Here is a 13,684-nt window from a genome sequence, read left to right as displayed (position 1 = left end):
TCAATGTGGAGTGCATTATGATGTATAAAATAGGGTATTTAAGTACCGAAAAGTCGAAAGAAGTGTGAACTATCATCTGTGGAGCCTATGTTACTGTGTTTCAACCTGCACGTGTCAATGAAACAAAATATGCAAGAAGTCCTCAAAGGCATTATTATTTCCCAAGAAAATACAATATTATGATTGTACAAGTGAATGATTGTGTGTTCAAAGGGTGTTCGCTTCTGGACAGGAAGGAGATTATTCCTAGACCAGCGTTGAAATTTGTGGCATGTAAAGTAATTGCTACTTTCAGATTTGTTTTGGAAAGTTTAGGGGTATTTCCTACGAAAACAAATTGAGCTCAAAAGACAAAGACAAGAAAGGGACACAAACACACTGTTTACTCTAACCCTGGAGCAAGAATATCGCTAACTATATTGTGCTCTGGGGAATTTATTTATTACTTTAAAGTTCGCCACCTCTTTATTGAAAGGCATCCTAAGATAATTCTATCAAACAAAGGGGACTTAATTGTCACTCTCAAATACCGCTGTAGTATCACACACAAAATACAGCATGCACGATTTGTTTTACGGTTGGAAAAATGTTCCTAACATGTATTCGAACATAAAAAAACAATTCCTTCTCCATTTACCTATATTGAGACCCATCTTAGCCATAGCGATATTTCTCGATGAGATCAATCGCTGCGCTTAAAGCCAAGACAAAGACGAGCACGGAGAGGAAGGCAGTGAAAAATAAAAGTTCGATGTTATTATTTTAAAGTTTACTCATACATTACACATGACTTTGGGGTGCTAAACATTCATTAGAACATAACATAAAACAAGAGTTCCATCGGTGCCCGTATGCGTCAAAGTTTTGATTCAGACAGTATTCTCAGCAAATACTGACATTGATAGTATCGCGTGAGTATCATAGTTATTGCAACGTTCTGGTTCACCAGGAGGAGAGCGTTTCTTTTATAGAGTAAATTTAATAAGCAGAAATCACGCATCAACAACTGCCGGCAGCTTAGGATTCGTAAAAAAACAGCTAGAATATCGTGGTTGAGGCTATGGTGAATAGGCGAAAATCACACTTTACAAAATTGAGTGAAGATATTCAGGAAGCACCAATATTATATATATTCTTTAAATTAAAACTTCTTGTCGTTTTTACATTTTCAGTAACTTGGCTATGGTGTGCAATGGTACTTATATTAGAAAAGCAATTGAATATTATGAAAGCGGGAAAAACAGCGGAAATTTCTTTTTATGCTTTTTAGTTTGTAGCTTGGGAGCAAAAATTGCCTACATAAATATCATACATTTTTAAATCAGAAAAAGAAAAACGCTTGCACAGACAGTGACTTACGTGTTTAGACAAGATAAATCATTGTCTACATTTTGAGAACGCGGTATTAAAAATCCTACCAACATTACATGCTAAACTTTGTTAAATAAAGTCAGAAGCCTTCGGGACGACACCAGCCGACCTCAAAATTGAACAAATCTTGAGTCTATATTCTGATAACCGAATATAAACGAAGCATATTAAAGTGTATGGTTAATGCACGAGTATTAAGTTGGAATTCCATCACCTTTTGTTGCGAGTTTTGAATACGTCTTGTATAGAAGTTTCGGGCTAAAAACCTTCCTAGTCGCTGTGCTTTACAGACTGCTAAAATGGTAAATGCCTAAGCATTCCATTCTATTTATATAAGATACAAAAAAAAACATCTCCCGCGCGCAAAAAAAAAAATTGGCAAATGATATGTTGATTTGATAATAATAGGAAGAAATAGCTACAATAACAATGGCAAGTCCCCTAGTTGCCAATAACCACACGTAAAAAGACCACTTAAGTGTTTTAGAACATAACACAGTCTGCTTTCTGAGGTCATACCACAATGAGCAAACCTGAAAAACCTTAAATTTAAAATATGCGTGGAATTAACCACTCTTCAAAACGTGAGCTAGACATCGTAATACTCCTCTTTTTCAAGTTATATCTCAGAAAAAGAGATGTTCTTTTGTTAATTCGCAAAACGCTATAATATATTCACTACACACCTCCCCATATTAGTTGATCAAAGTGTAAATTTGTAGAGCCCAGGTTCGCAGTCGTGCCCTTCAGAAACGACAGACGAAAGGCAAAATACTATTAAAACGAAAAGGGCTATGGCGTGCTTTCTCGCATGAGTGGACTTCTTTTGATTATGGCTTTACACAAAGGGCACGTGGCCTTCAAAATCCCTCACTCAGACGAGAGGACGGTCGACCTCAATGGAAGGATAGCTGTGGTAAGCCAATTTTTACCCTGCGATATAGTTTGGTATCCTGCTCACGAGCGCAGTCATTCCCCATACCATTACTGAGTAAGGTCAGCCATCGTAGATGCGCGACCTGCAAACATTGAAACTTCCGCAATCCAGAACTGAATAAAGGGGGCATTATCACGTCAATTGTATACACTTCGATCACTATCCAACCAATCATAGAGTTTATTTTTTTGAGAAAGGAACAAAGGGTCATATGGAGGGCATATGATTGTTTTACTGTCGAGCTTTGCTTTTAACGCATATAGTTCCCTTCGCTCCATTATCTGCAAGCAGCCTAGTCTTTGCTTTCAAATATACACTACCAAACCAGGCATATATAAAGGACTCTCAAGGTAAGCTTGAAACGCAATTTTTTTCTGCCATAGTTTACGATATTTGAGATTATGATTGTCTTGAAACGTGATGTGTAATGCGTCAAAAATAACAATTGCTTTACATAAAGAAAAGGATCATCCCAAACTTGGGCCCGACAAGCATTCTTGAATTGACCATTAAGGCATAACATCTGCGCAAATAAAATGGTCTATATTATAATATTAGCAATAATCAACCGTTTACAATATGGGCAAAAAATATAATCCTTCGGTTTTCTTCTTTTTGCGAAAAACTACGTTGATCACAATTTGTGGCAAATAGGTGTCAGGGAAACGTCAAAACCTGAACGTTTGTGAACTATATGCTCATAAACTTTGAAAATAAAATAACTCCATCGTTTTAGCAAAGTTGACATTTGGAATAGCGCTAAATACCTTACTACCGTTTTGGAAAGGAAAGCTATATTTTCTTTTTTTTAACGTAATTTTTAGGACTAATTGTTGACTCTGCGCAAATGGTGACTTTGCATTAATACTTTCTTGGCTATTTGGTCTATCGAGAATGTTGATAAAGTTTAAAGAAAGCGTAATCAGGGATATATCGCTGTGCATTGGGTGAACCAAAATATTGGAATTTGTGTACCGTAACGATCCAGGATAATTATACATTATTTAGCCTTTTTGATTTTATTAATTAAAGCGTTTTGTATGGCCTTCAAATTTAATGAGCCATTACCAGTGAAGAAAGAAGAAAATCTCTACACATGTTTACTGACGGAAAACTGTCAATTGCGACCACTACTGAAGTATTTTAAATGTTTATAACTTGAAAAACAAGACAATACTAAACAACATTATTTGAAACAAAGATAAAAATGAAATATAGTATTGGACAGAAAATGCATTTCTATTTTCTAAACACAGGTTGTCACTGAGGCAGTGATATTTAAAAGAAATTGTATTCCGAGGTCTGTACACTATATTTTTTAGATTCGCCATATATTAGTTGAGGAAACAACCACAACAATTAGTTCGCTAACAGACTGAACGAATAACCTTTTAATATTGTTTTTATTGGCCACTTTAATTTAAAAGTCGATTATTATAAGAGGGTAAACCTTAATTCAACATTGTGTAATTTTACCCGGCTTCGAGATATTCATCGATCCGTTTTTGGGGTTTTCGGCACTTTAAAACTAGGTAAGACAAACAACGAGCATCTAAAAGTACGTAAGGAATAATGATTAGAAGTAAGACGTAGTCGTTTTGCGCGGCTCGCCACTATCTCAGCCACGAGTCCTTGGCGGATGTGCCGACGTCGTGCTGCCCAGATAAGAACGGACCACAGCGAAACAAGTACGTCGGTCCCTTGAATTTGAGGTGAAAATATCCAACAAGACAAAATGCACAACATAAAAAAGTGTAAAATTTAACATTTCGACTCAAATGACTTCACGGACTCAATAGCGAAAAACATGCAAGTGTGTACAATTCAATTGTTATCTGTATTTTGACACATACAAAAATGAAGCTTTAGAACAAAACTTTCAACAAAAATCCTTTCTGACGTTACCATCTACAACCGCAAACCCCTCAAAACATGAAAGATTAACAACTCCGCCCTACTCAAAGGGAGTGAAAGGGCGATTTGCCGGACATTCCTTAGCTGAATTTCCGCCATCCCCTTGACTTCAACCTTGGCCAACCGCTCAGAGCATGAAACATTTCATCGGTAACGTTCGCGCCTTCACCGGAGCTATCCCCGCATTTCCAGACGCTGCTCCATCTGTGACTTTTCTAGGTTCCACAGTTTTGGGCATCCGACACGGAAATATTTTTGCTTACAATCAACTTTTTGTTCCGCAAGAACAGCATTACGTCACAGCTCTCAAGATTCAATCGTTTCCAGCTCACCAATTGAAGGATTAACGCTTCACAATTTATTCACAACATCTTCAGCTATAGTTTAGCTCCCTTGCCATCTCAGACTGCGCTCGTAGTTGTGATGGTGTCGACTTGGGGAGGTGCGTGCTGTTAACCGTTGGCGCTGATAGTTTTCTTCCCTGCAGCGTCTCGCGTTGTCGGCGAGTGGCGTCTCTTTTTTGTGTGGTTGTCTTCTTCGGGGGAGCGGTTTTACAGGACGCAAAAAAGGCACACGAAAAAAGTTGATATAAAATTTCTATACTGAGCAATTCTGCGCTTGCACCCGCGCACCCCATGTTCTCCTCCTCCCCCCCCCCCCCTTACCCCCCAGAACAACAACTAGAAAATAAAAGTGAACAGTGAAGCAAGGAAAAAAACCTCAGATAAAGCTCAGCGACCAACGTAATTGGGGGCACACTTACACAATTCCCAGTTATTGTTATATGAAAAATCACATTTTCTTCTCCCTTTAATTGATCGTTATTTTCCTACATTAGTCAAATATGGCTCATTTTGGAAAACCAGTGCAAAGGTATACTATAGCTTAATAATAGCCAAATGTCCCACCACCAAATTTTACAGCCAACTAGAAAAATAAGTTGCCGAATTGGGCTACTTAGAGCCCAACCCGGTAAACCTAGTTGTGAATTCTATGTAACACCGAGTCCAGGTCTTATGGCATCAAGGATGCTTCCTGTTAACTCTGCGCATTGTATTTCGCGAAAACCGCCATCGCTTGGAAAACATTCCATAGCCGCTCTTGAGTGGTGCTTGAATATCCTCTTGAATGATGCCATCGTAATCGTCATTTCTTTCAGGAATGGCGAACATTGCTTCATTAAACGCTTGCTTTGGTCTTCTCCCACTGCTGCAAACGTAAGTGCACACTTACAACATAAAATGTTTTTAAAGCACAGTGAATTCTTTGGAGTCTGCAGTCGGGTTGCAACTGTGAGTGTCGGCAGCTGATATGAATCGGTAGCCATAATGTCGTTCTGTCGTGTAAAATGAGCCACTGGAGATTTGTCGGCTGAGCCGGCCTGCTGGCTGAGGCGGCCAGGCGATAGACCTATAGTAGACAGTTCTGGAATCCTTTGGGTTAATTGACTTGCAAGAAAATTTGAGAAAAGCGCTTTGCCATCGCTTGCTTGGGTTCTGAACCACAGGTCGATTCGATCGCTTTAGCGACGGCACAAAGGTTGGGACCCCGAAACCGGGTTTATTGTCTAGTCGTTTTCTTAAAACAATTACTTCACTAGTCCACCATGCTTATCAGGCTCTGCTTAACACTTGTTTTAATAGCACATACGAAAATGCAGACTTCCAGGGTAGAAATTGGGGAGGGTAAATATTTCTGTAATGTTTTAGTATCTCAAATAGCAAACCAAGTTTCCACTCACCCGATCCTAGGAGCAGTTGCAACTTGGTTCTTGAAACAGTGGTAGGCTTGTGCTAAAAAGCTTCAAAGTGTAGCCTAGCTGACTTGGATCTGATCTGAATGATTACTCGGATGGAAGCAGCCATACTTCACTCTTGGAAGAGAAACACCGTGCGCATACTCACTACGCAAAGCCGGACTCATCAGCCCTCCTGACTAGGAAAGGCGTTGTGTTAAGCTGGGGCACCATGCGATCGTACCCATTGTGCTCTACCACGTAGCAAAGTTCTCGAAACGAAGATTATCCCTGCGAACCCGACGAAACAAAAAATAAAATAAAATAAAATAATATTAACGAATGCATGGCTTTTACGTGACGTCACTGGACCGTAGTTGTGGTCATTCTTACTTGTTAACCCGGAGGAATGAGGGTTAGAATAGGGTTAGATAATGCAAATTGTGTGCTGCAGAGGGTTCGCGCGCAGCCACTGTAATGGCTGCTGAGCCACCAAAATGGCTGGTGATGCAAAGTTAGTGCAACCCATCTATTCGCAGCTGACCAGGTGCATTGGAATGCCGGTTGTCACTTCTGACACGATGGCCTTTTTGACCCACTGGACATTACGACTCATTTGACGTTATGACTCCATGGTCGTTTGAACGCAATAGACAGTTCGACCCGATTGTACATATTACGTCGGTGGACGTTTTGATTCGATTAACGTTTTGACTCAAGTGTGCTTTTTGTCCCGATGGACATTTTAACAGGAGTTTTATAGAAAAGTTTGCCATTTTAGCTGGATGAACATTTTGTCTCTTGGACATTTTGACCAGCAACCTCTTTAATCAATATGGACGCGAGTTCCTGTGCTCCTTCTGTGTCCAGATTTAAAGTCAACAGCAAAACTTCCAGACAACCGTTTACACCAACAAAACCCCTCATCTATTGAAGTGACTACAGTGACTTGTCAAAAGGGGTGCACCTGTAGCGTCCCCGCTACAGCAGGCTCTACATCACGAAAAAGCGTCGTGCGCTTTTAGCGCCGCACGCAAGGATCGTATGTAGGTGCGAGAAAGAGCAGGTCGGGCATTCGGGCAACCAACAAGCAGCGCTGGCCGGCTCCTTCTTCAACGACGTCTTTTGTAATAGTGTTTACATCAACTCATGTTTACAAACGAAATCGAGCGTCCGTAGAGGCACGCCACCTGCGCGGAGTGCGCTTGATGGAGTGTGGGCGAGGAGCGCCACGTCCCGCATCAATAAACCATGGGAATCGAATGTCTCCATCAATGTGAGTCCCTCTGCTCTTTTTCGCTTTGGTATTGTTGATTCTACGCTTTCCTATCAATATATTACTACTTGAGCGGCCTGATTGACATTATCAAGAGTCATTACACCGCAAAACTTCTTGTAAATAATGTGACGTGCGGCGATCCATTCTATGTGAACGCCACAGAATTGGTGCTAATGACAGATTTACATGATGAGATTCTGCTCGCCATCTTCAGTCGCGATGTCGCTGGGACTGCAAGAGCGCGGACGGTAGCTGCGATGCTCGGCGTCGATATTAAAAATCGCAAGCAGGATCGAACCCAGTGAATCAGGGATAGCAAGTCGGTGCTGACCATTGGTACCTATAATCAGCATCTTGTGTCCACTGTGTACACCCGAGCCTACTTAACCAAAGAACTATCAAACTGTTTGAGGGCTGCGCTTAGTTCTTATTGCAACATTTGGTCTACTGGCTGCTCTCGCTTGAACGAGCAGACGATAGTTTGAACAAGCTTAAACGAGCCGAAAATAGTCTGAACGATCAGCCGTCGGTTTGGGCGCGAACTTGCATGGAGATGGCGCGCGGGTGGACCGGACAACTTCACGATTTTCTCGCGTTTATGCAAATATAATGAATCTGACGATCACAAGCATCAATGAATCTAACACAAAGTGCTTCCAGCTCAAGCATGATTACACACACCACAGCGCACTATAGCAAACAACACTCACACCTTACACACGAAAAATAAAGCAAAATTCAAACAAACCGCGCTGTCTGACAACTCTTTTTATATAACTTTGTCTTCTTCAACCTCTAGCACCACCGAATTTCCCAAATCACGCGCACCGATCTCCTAGATGCCTAAAAATGTTTTCTCTTTTTCTGTCAGGTGTAAAGATGGTGTACTTATACAGTTGTTATAGTTCCTGGCGATATGTTCTGCTTCAATAATTTCTCGAGTTAATTGGTTTCTGTACCTACCTAAAATTGTACAAGATGGCAAGTGAACGTCGCACCCACAATCCCGGCAGTGTATGCCTAGATGCCCTGAGTTGGTTCTGGAGCTGTTGTTGTTGTGTTGCCGGAGCCTATCATTAAGGCATCGTCCGGTCAGATAAATGTACACTTTCCCGCACGAAAGGGGAAATGAGTACACCACTTCATCGGCACACTCAACGAACCTGTTCTGATGGTTTTTGGTGCAGCATGCTGTTCGGTGGAAATCAGGTGAGTTGACTTGTTTACACAAGTTGCCAAGCTTATTGGGAGCAGTAAAGACGACATTGATGTTGAACTTGTTGGCGATTTTCTTGATGCCATGGCAGAACCTGTGGAAGTATGGAAGCACGACAGGTCTCGTAGATCTTTCTCTGGCTCTTGGTGTGATATATGATCTCGTATTTTTTGTTTTCAAGATGCTCTCAGCAATCGATGTTAATAATGACGTGGGATATCCAGCGGATGTTAATCTGGAAATTTGGGCATCGAAGCTTATTGAAATAGAATGCTCACAAGATTTTTGAAGATAGTTACTTAGACATAATTTGACGATTCCTCTTTTTACTAGCTTAGAATGTGCCGAATTGTACGGAAGAATTGGTTTTTTACTCCTTGGCTCATATTTCTAGCAATATGAGTGTGTTGTAAATTCAGCCTGAGATCGAGCAATCGGACTTACTTTGAGACATCTCCGCAATCTCACACCCAAAAAGGTGAAATGTCCTAGCAATCCTGTGCATGTCATAGGTGACATTCATCTCCCCCACGCTGTGCAAAGTGTTCTTAGTCTTGGTCCGAAATTTGCTGTGGAACCAAAAAGGTCACCGCATGAAATGCTATCGTTTGTCCGCCAGGTCTCGCGCCGTGTTCCTGAGTTGGAAGTCGACCGGGTTACATCTGAAGGAGTTGACCTGCTACTCCGAAAAGTACCGCAGGCCTCTTCTATTTCTACCAGGAGGGTGGTTCAATATCTACAAGAGAATTCCTTTTTTCTTTTGCCTGCCAACAAAGAAGGAGGCTTCGCTGCCATGCACCAAGACATGTTTGGGACAAAAGCCATCTCAGCGATTGAGTCAGTTTTTCAATGTCAAGAAGATGTCTCCCTGAGTAAGGCCAAAAAATATGCTAGACAATTGTGCCAGTCGTATGAACTGAAAAATCTTTGCACCCACATCGATCGCAACAAGTTGCTAAGCCTCAGTGTATTTTTCAGTGCCAAAACCCATAAACAAGGCTATCCCTTCAGGGTCAATGTATCCGAAAAGGGAACTTGTCAAAAATCACTCGCCCTTTTTCTCAAAGAAAAGCTAAACCTTCTTACAATTGACGACCCTTTCTTAATTAAGAGTTCCAACGAGGTCATCCAATTCCTGTCAGAGCAGAGTTATGATCACCTAGAAGCTTTTTCCATCGACATAAAAGACCTATACTACGAACTGCCCCAGGACGGTCTTTTGCGATGTGTAGAAGAGAGTATTAATTCTTTTGGTGGCACAGCGTTCCAAAATTCTGCGGGTATTTCCGAAGACAATTTTCTACATCTACTCTCGGTTTATCTACACTCGACCTTTGTTACCTGGAAAGAAAAAACGTATCTACAGAAGAAAGGTGTTTGCATTGGGTCGTGCATTGCCCCAGTGCTAAGTGATCTCTATCTCGCCCACCAAGACAGACTTTTGAACACTTGGCTTGACTCCACCAGAGTTGCTAATGTATTTCGGTACGTCGATGATTATTTGATCATTCTTGACGCCGATAACAGTAATGTTCCAACCCCTATTGCCGGTGTTCTATCTACTTTTTAAAACTGCCTAAAACCACTGGAAATTACTTATGAGCTTCCGGAAGAAAGATCAATCCGATTCCTCGATCTCAGGCTCAATCTACAACACACTCATATATGCTGGAAATATGAGCCAAGGAGTAAAAAAACAATTCTTCCGTACAATTCGGCACATTCTAAGCTAGTAAAAAGAGGAATCGTCAAATTATGTCTAAGTAACTCTCTTCAAAAATCTTGTGAGCATTCTATTTCAATAAGCTTCAATGCCCAAATTTCCAGATTAACATCCGCCGGATATCCCACGTCATTATTAACATCAATTGCTGAGAGCATCTTGAAAACAAAAAAATACGAGATCATATATCACACCAAGAGCCAGAGAAAGATCTACGAGACCTGTCGTGCTTCCATACTTCCACAGGTTCTCCCATGGCATCAAGAAAATCGCCAACAAGTTCAACATCAATGTCGTCTTTACTGCTCCCAATAAGCTTGGCAACTTGTGTAAACAAGTCAACTCACCTGATTTCCACCGAACAGTATGCTGCACCAAAAACCATCAGAACAGGTTCGTTGAGTGTGCCGATGAAGTGGTGTACTCATTTCCCCTTTCGTGCGGGAAAGTGTACATTGGTCAGACCGGACGATGCCTTAATGATAGGCTCCGGGAACACAACAACAACAGCTCCAGATCCAACTCAGGGCATCTAGGCATACACTGCCGGGATTGTGGGTGCGACGTTCACTTGCCATCCTGTACAATTTTAGGTAGGAACAGAAACCAATTAACTCGAGAAATTATCGAAGCAGAACATATCGCCAGGAACTATAACAACTGTATAAGTACACCATCTTTACACCTGACAGAAAAAGAGAAAACATTTTTAGGCATCTAGGAGATCGGTGCGCGTGATTTGGGAAATTCGGTGGTGCTAGAGGTTGAAGAAGACAAAGTTATATAAAAAGAGTTGTCAGTCAGCGCGGTTTGTTTGAATTTTGCTTTATTTTTTGTGTGTAAGGTGTGAGTGTTGTTTGCTATAGTGCGCTGTGGTGTGTGTAATCATGTGCAACCAACTCGCCCAAGCTGCTACGTTAACCAGCTCAAGCAACTGTGGTACGATGGTGTCTGGTTTCCCTATTCACGGCACCTATCTACGTTCTCGGACGAACCGATCAGACGAAAATCAGATGAAAACTGATCTTGAAATATATACCGGCTCTTTTGGTACAGCCCCATTCGTGGAGTTTTGACGAGACGGCAGTTTTTAGTCAGGTTTCTTCCAAAGCAACACAGGAATACCCGTCCTGTATGGCGACTTCAGCCCTCAGCCCAAGACCGGAAGTGCGCCCGACGCGCCACCACGGCGGCGTGACGTAAGATTTGAGTTGGCGTATAGACCTTTTCCACAAGGGCGCCGCCATCTTGAATTGTCGTCACTTCCAGTATGGGCGACGAAAAAAAAGTAAAACGTTTCAACCTGTAACTAGTAAAAAAATAGAGGCGAGCCAAAACGAGAATGTGTGACGGTTAGGCTTATATCCTAAATGTCTTCTATTGGCGTGGCAACGGCAAAGTTACGTTTTCGCCCATACTGGAAGTGACGTCAATTCAAGATGGCGGCGCCCTTGTGGAAAAGGTCTATATGAAGATAGAGTTTGACATTTAACTGGCCAACATACTATAAATAACACCGAACTAGCGAAAAAAGCTGAGCACTTGAAGAAACAGCAGAGTAGGGCTCGCGTTTTCTACGGTCACGTCACACTTATCGGCTTGCGGTTACTCGCTTTGCTTGTGCCCTGCGGTGGCTGAAGGCGCTTTCTGGTGGAATTTGCTCCGCTCTTTTAATGCGATAATATTTGAATGCTCGTTTTAACAAAACCCCAGCGATGTCTTTGGTTTATCAGCGCTGGCGGAGAGAGAGAATGAAGGGGAGAGGGTGACGCGTGTGACTCTCCCATTGGTCCGAAGCGCTGACGTCCGCACGGGTCAACCTCCCCCCCTCTCGCACGCACTGACAAACGAACAGACACTGCGGGGTTTTCATCAAAACAAGTCCTTTAGTTTCCTTCAATGTCACGCGCACTGCTGCCGCGGAGTCAGAGAGGAGGACGCGTCGCGCAACACTTCCTAGAAAACAAAGCCGTAATGCTGAATGAGATGGCGTCATAGGAGAAGGCCAACGCTGGACATAGATTGGAAACGAGCGATGCGTCAGTTCTCACCTTTAAGTCAAGTTTGAGTCGAACGTGGACGCTATCGTCGTATCCCATCTCTGCCCAGCGTTGGCCTTTTCTTGATGAGTCCATCTCATTCATCACTGCTGGCTTGTTGTTGAGGAGGTGTTGCGCTGCGGCGCGTCGGAATGCAGCGTGCTCAGTTGGCACACTGCCGTTGCCGGTAGTTCTTCGCTCTGGGTTTCTGTACTAGCGGAGCGTGGGCTGTGATGTTGGTGTGTTTGTGTGTGTAGCTAAACGATGAACACGGTTCCCTCCACGAGTGATTTGAACGAGGTTCCTTCTAAAAGTGATAGGGATGGCCGCATTCAAGGTTCTTGATGCCCTCTCACAGGCAGAGTAGAGAAAAGGGGTGAAGAAATTACTGGAAGATACATTGGTGGATTTTGAGGGACCCCGTTAGGATGACTCTACAAAAACGCCACATACGTCTCCCTTTAGTAACGCTTATACTGGCCCTGTAACGAGGCAAAAAGAGGCAGCAAAAAATATAGGAACCAAAATAAAAGCCAAAGTTTTTAAGTTAAGTTTTCAGCGTTAGCGTTTCCCGAAGGGTAATTTGTATGGCGTTTTCAGAATTCCACTACAGCGACAAACAGCAACAAAGGACAGCGATACACGACAGCGACACACGGCAGCGAGCGACAAATGACGCCGACAGACAGCCTGCTCGTCGGAGTTCACCTCCCACTTGCCGACACGGCGTAGAACAAAGGGACAGGGGAACGTATTCCTAGTAGAACTAGAGTTGTCTACAAAGCACATAAATATATACAGGCAAACGGAGTAGGGCGACCCGGTTAACGTCTTCCGCTCTCTGGGCGAAAAACACGCCGACAAACACGGTGAAAGTGAAGGGGATTACTTTCTTTTTCAATTAAAGCTTCAGCTAGCCTTCATTTTCCGTTTGCAACCTTCCGCTAACCGTCGTGACAATCGATATTAAAAATTTTCTGATCTTGAATTAGCGAATCGTTGCTTGTTTGGTTCGTTCGAGGCATTCGAGGGGAGCGCCAAGGAATTTTTCGCCAATTTTGAGGATGCTTTTATTCGAATGATAGAGGACAGGCGTTTTTTGGGGGACATATTGCCACGCGTGTCGCTGAGCGAGCGCGTACGTGTCCGAATGGTTACCATGGTTGCCTGTCCCGCGGAAGATCTGGGTTCGATTTCAGGCAGTGGAATGTTCTATTATTGATTGTTTCTTCTTGGCGTTCGATTCAAATACGACAACTTTTTTGTCTGATCGAGTTACGAATGTCCTACGCGCCGAACGTTCTAGGCCGAATGTTCCAAAGGCGCACGCGGCTACAAAAGGTGCTCCCCGTAGCAAGCCGCGGTGAGTCGCGCCCCAGTGTTCGATCTTCCTGCTAGGCTGCCATCCACGCCCGCGACGCTCTAGTGCTATCATTTGTTTCCGTTTTGTTTGGGGCAGAAGTTCGCCCC

At 42.8% G+C, this 13,684-nt stretch overlaps 2 pseudogenes; one reads left to right on the top strand and one right to left on the bottom strand.

Annotated features, from left to right (window-relative positions):
• LOC121837305 overlaps nt 1-653 on the bottom strand; it is a 37,416-nt pseudogene extending 36,763 nt beyond the window's left edge.
• A 1,550-nt stretch (nt 654-2,203) lies between these two features.
• LOC120850198 overlaps nt 2,204-13,684 on the top strand; it is a 72,614-nt pseudogene continuing 61,133 nt past the window's right edge.

This window comes from Ixodes scapularis, unplaced genomic scaffold (assembly GCF_016920785.2).
Source record: "Ixodes scapularis isolate PalLabHiFi unplaced genomic scaffold, ASM1692078v2 PGA_scaffold3__209_contigs__length_174095766, whole genome shotgun sequence".
Taxonomy (NCBI): Eukaryota; Metazoa; Arthropoda; class Arachnida; order Ixodida; family Ixodidae; genus Ixodes; species Ixodes scapularis.
Note: the sequence above shows the minus strand (reverse complement) of the source record. Positions and strands in the feature narration are given on the sequence as shown.